This window comes from Mandrillus leucophaeus, unplaced genomic scaffold, assembly GCF_000951045.1.
Source record: "Mandrillus leucophaeus isolate KB7577 unplaced genomic scaffold, Mleu.le_1.0 Scaffold231, whole genome shotgun sequence".
Classification (NCBI taxonomy): domain Eukaryota; kingdom Metazoa; phylum Chordata; class Mammalia; order Primates; family Cercopithecidae; genus Mandrillus; species Mandrillus leucophaeus.
In genome coordinates this window covers 1-5,385 of record NW_012102377.1, presented here as the reverse complement: position 1 = coordinate 5,385, position 5,385 = coordinate 1, and the positions used below count along the sequence as shown (strand labels likewise).

The following is a 5,385-nucleotide window of genomic DNA, read 5'->3' as shown; positions in this document are numbered from 1 at the left end:
CGGGCTGGCCTCAAACTCCTAACCTCAGGTGATCCGCCCACCTAGGCCTTTCAAAGTGCTTGGATTACAGGCGTGAGCCACCATGCCCAGGCTTATCTATCTTTCTTTTTTTAATCATTTGTCCTTTTAACAGTCATATATAAGAAATCATAGCCCACCCCAAGATCATGAAGATTAGCTGCTATGTTTTCTTCTGAGAGTTTTAGTTCCTATGTTTAGGACCATGATCCACTTTGAGTTAATTTTGTGTATGGTGTGAGGGATAGGGGTCCAAAGATATTCTTCTGCATGTGGATATCCAGTTGTCTAAGCATCATTTGCTGAAAAAAACTATTCTTTTTATTATTGAATTATTTTGTCCCCTTTAAAGAAAATAAATTGACCATAAATGTTAGGGTTTATTTATGAACTCTCCATTTGAATTTCATTGACTTATATGTGTATCCTTATGCCAGTATCACACTATCTTGATTACAATATCTTTGTAGTAAGTTTTTGTTGTTGTTGTTGTTTTTTGTTTGTCTGTGTGTTTTTGTTTTTGAGATGGAGTCTTGCTGTCTCTCAGGCTGGAGTGCAGTGGCGCGATCTCGGCTCACTGCAACTTCCACCTCCCGGGTTCGAGCGATTCTCCTTCCTCAGCCTCCCGAGTAGTTGGGATTACAGGCACATGTCACCATGCTCAACTAATTTTTGTATTTTTAGTAGAGATGGGGTTTTGCTACTTTGGCTGGGCTGGTCTTGAACTCCTGACCTCAGGTGATCCTCTCACCTCGGCCTCCCAAAGTGCTGGGATTACAGGCATGAGCCACCATGCCTGACATGCAGTAAGTTTTGAAATGAGGAAGTGTGAGTCTACCAACTGTGTTTTGCTCCAGGATTGTTTTGATTATTCTGGGCCTCTTGCATTTGTCTTTTTTTTTCTTTTAAACTCATCTGTATTTGTTACAACCTTTTTAAGCAGAATGTGACTTGGGTACTACAGTTCCATTCACAAGCCTCGCTCTGGGTTATTTCTGAACAGCTTTACAATATGCCTAGGTAGGCTTATAATTTTGCTCCTGCAAACAATATTTTGCTTTGGAAAAACAAGCTCTGTGGAGAGTTCCTTCCATCAAGTTGCTTCAGTTTAATGTGTTTCTAGAGGACAAGTATATGCAGAATTGGCAACTAGAGAATGAAAAGTTTAAAAAGTAGATCTTAGAAGATGTAACAAATACTTTTCCTCTAAACACCAAGGTATTTCTCAGAACACTTCAATGACAGAAGATTTGGCCTACTAAGGAATTTGGCTTGATAGCTAAATACTTTAGATCACAAAGTTAATGTTAGATTACAAACATCTTTTTATTTTTTTATTTTATTTTATTTTTTTTGAGATGGAGTCTCGCTGTGTCCCTCAGGCTAGAGTACAGTGGCATGATCTTGGCTCACTGCAACCTCCACCTCCCAGGTTCAAATGATTCTCCTGCTTCAGCCTCCCAAGTAACTGGGATTATAGGCACCTGCCATCACACCCAGCTAATTTTTGTATTTTTAGTAGAGACGAGGTTTTGCCATGTTGGCCAGGCTGGTCTCAAACTCCTGACCTCAGGTGATTCACCCGCCTTGGCCTCCCAAAGTACTGGGATTACAGGCATGAGCCACCGCACCCAGCCTACATACATCTTACAACACACATTACCCCAATCTGTTAAAATAAGCCAATGTGAAACTAGAAAAGCATTGCTAGCTCTGTTTTAGTGCCCAAAGTATCAGAAAATCACTTAGAAGTAGAAAGAAATCTTACCTTTCCCCTGAAGTAGTTATTATCATGCCATATAGATTTTTTGTTTTTTTAAGACAGAGTCTCGCACTTTCTCCCGGACTGGAATGCAATGGAGTGATCTCAGCTCACAGCAACCTCCACCTCCTGGGTTCACACGATTCTCCTGCCTCAGCCTCCTGAGTAGTTGGGATTACATGTGCACACCACCACACCCGGCTAATATTTTGTATTTTTAGTAAAGATTGGGTTTTGCCATGTTGGCCAGACTGGTCTCGAACTCCTGACCTCAGGTGATTTGCCCACCTCAGCCTCCCAAAGTGCTGGTATTACAGGTGTGAGCCACCGTGCCTGGCCACTATACAGACTTTTTAAATGTTAACAAAAATAACTAAAATAATCCTTGGAAATATATTATCGGAGACAATGAAGATAGAGTATTGAACATGTGTACAAGTCATTCCTCAGCCAGAGCTGCCTACTTCTTCCATGCATGATGTGTCATCACCTCTTCTGAGGGGCGGCATTTCTTCAGTTATAGCAGTAGGATCATCTTCATTAATACCCAGACCAAGTTTGATCATCCTATAGATCTTGTATGTGTCTGAGGATCTTCCAGACTGAAGTCAGGAGATGGGAGTGCAGTTTTGTAAAGCAAGATGACCAGATCCTTCACCGACTTGTCATTCTTATCGACCTCTGCTTTTTGCCTTAAGGTCTCAATCGTGAATGGTCAGGGTTTATCTTCAGGTGTTTCTTTGCTGCCATGTAGCCCACTGTTGAGTCGTCTCCTAGAGCTTGAGCTTTCATAATTCTTTCCATGTTCGCTGTCCAGCCAAATGTGCTTGTGACAATACAGCATGGGGATGTCACCAGTTTGACACAACCACCTTTTTGACCTTTTTCTCCAACATGTCTTTCATGATTTTGCAGAGGTTCTCAAACTGTTTATTTCTCTTCCTGTTTCTTTTTTTCTTCTTCATCTTCTAGAAGTTCCAAACCCTCTTTGGCAACTGACACTACAGTCTTACTCTCAAATTCCTTCAGCAGCTGGACACAGTACTCATCAATGGACTCGATTATATAGATCACTTCTAAGCCGCTTCTGAAGACATTCCACAAAGGCTGAGTTGGCTACCTGGTCCTTGGTCTCACCTGTGATGTAGTAGATATGTTTCTGGTTTGCCTTCATTCTGGAAAACGCAATGAGATAAACTATCTCATCATCAGAGGCACATGTGCAGTATCTCCACAGTGCTGAAAGCTTCTTCTAAGAGTCTATATATTCCAAGCTTTATGTTTTTAGAGAACTCCTCGTAGAACTTTTTGTAGTTCTTTTTATCCTCTGCCAGTTCAGCAAAGAGTTCTAAGTATGTTTTGACCAAATTCTTCCTAATAACTTTCAAAATGTTGCTTTGTTGCAACATCTCAGAAAAAACATTTAGAGCGAGATCCTCTGAGTTCATCACCCCTCTAATGAAGTTCAGATATTCAGGGATTAGCTCCTCACAGTTACCCTTGATGAAAACTCTGCATACATACAACCGAATGTTGTTCTTTTTCTTTCTGTTTTCAAATAGGTCAAAAGGACACGTCTTGAAACAAAAAGAAGAACTCTTCCAAATTCCAGCTGTCCTTCAACTGAAAAGTGCTTCATCGCCAGATGATCCTCCCAGTCATTGGTCAAGCTCTGATGGAACTCTCCATACTCCTCATTAATCATAGTGTCAGGGTTTCTGGTCCAGGTAGACTTTGTTTTGTTGAATTCTTGATCAATGTACTTTTCTTGATTAATGTACTCTTCCTTACTTTTCTTCTTCTTCTTGCCATTATCCTTCTTTTCTTCTTCTTCATCAGAACCAACATCTTCAATTTCAGGTTTGTCATTGGACTCTTTTTCTTTTTCTTCCTCTTATCTTCCTTTTCTTCAGCCTCATCATCGCTGACTTCTTTATCACGTTTCTTCTCCACAGAAAGAGTAATAGGATAGCCAATAAACTGAGAATGTTCCTTCACAATCTCTTTCATTCTTCTTTCCTCCAAATACTCAGTTAGGTCTTCTTTCAGGTGCAGGGTGCCCTTTGCTCCATGCCCCTTAGGTTCACTGTGTCAGTCCTGACTGTGAGTGATCCCCCTGAGGAGGACTCCCACGCATGCTGCTCATGTTTATGTTTTGTGATCACAGTTACTTTCTCGGCAACCAAATAAGCAAAATAAAAACCAGCACCGAACTGGCCAATCATAGAGATTCTATACCAGCCTGGAAAACTTCCACGAATGCTTTGGTCTCAGATTGGCGACAGTACCAAGGTTATTGATCGAGTCAGCCTTGGCCATTCCAATTTCAGTACCCTAATAGTAAGGGTTTGATCTTGTTTGTTTGGTATAAGATTAATGTGGAGCTCTTTTCCAGAGTCTAATTTACTGGGATCCATCAAGCTTTCATATCAGATTTTGTCCAAAACATCTGATGAATTTGAAATGAGCTCTCTTGAGCCAGGCACTGTGGCTCACTCCTGTAATCCCAGCACTTTGGGAGGCCACGGTGGGTGGATCGCTTGAGATCAGGAGTTCAATAGCAGCCTGGGTAATATGGTGAAACTCCCCTGGGCAATATGGTGAGACCCCGTCTCTACCCAAAATACAGAAAGTTATACAGGCATGACGGACATGCCTATGGTCCCAGCTAGTCAGGGGCTGAGGTATGAGAATCACTTGAGCGTGGGAGGTGGAGGCTGCAGTGAGCTGAGATCACCCCACTGCATTTCAGACTGGGTGACAGAGTGAGATGCTGTGTCCAAAATAAAAATAAAAAGCTAAAAAAAAAAAAAAAAGCTGAAATGACTCTCTCAGAAAGGTTTCTTTGTTCAAGTAGAAAGTATTGATGATCAGTGACATCAACTGGACAGCTTCTGCTTGAAAGGCAAACATCTCAACCTCTTCTTCCTCCATCGGTTGGTTTTGGGTCTGGGTTTCCTCAGGCGGCTTGGCTAAGGGACCACACGGGCTCTGCAGTATAGCAGCACCAGGATGCTAAAGCATGCAGGCCTCTTGAATTTCTATATGAATTTTAGAATCAGCTTGTCAATTTCTGCAAAAAAAAAAAAAAAAAAGGCAGCCAAGATTTTGATACAGATTGCATTGAATCTGTAGATCAATTTGGGGAGTACTGGCATCTTCACAGGATTTAAGCTTTCCAAATCTTAAACATGGTATAGCTTATCTTTCCATTTATTTAGATCTTCTTTAATTTTTTTCAACAATGTTTTTTAGTTTTCAGTATACAAGTGTTGCACATCTTTTGAGAAGTTTATCCCTAAATGCCTTATTTTTTAAAAAAATGATTCTTAATTTTATGTTCAGTTTGTTTATTGCTAGTATATATAAATACAATACTTTTGGTATGTTGATCTTGTGTCCTGTAACCTTGCTGAACTCATTTATTAGTTCTAGTAGATTTTTAGTGAATTCCTTGGGATTTTCTATTTCTAAGATCATATCATCTGCAAACAGAGATTGCTTTACTTCTTTTCAGTCTGGATGCCTTTTTATTTATTTTTCCTTTTTTTTTTTTTAAGACAAGGTCTTGCTCTGTCACCCAGGCTGGAGTGTAGTGGCATGAT

At 40.5% G+C, this 5,385-nt stretch overlaps 1 pseudogene; it reads right to left on the bottom strand.

Annotated features, from left to right (window-relative positions):
- Positions 1-2,226: 2,226 nt before the first annotated feature.
- Positions 2,227-4,702, bottom strand: LOC105541071 (annotated as a pseudogene).
- Between the last annotated feature and the right edge of the window lie 683 nt (positions 4,703-5,385).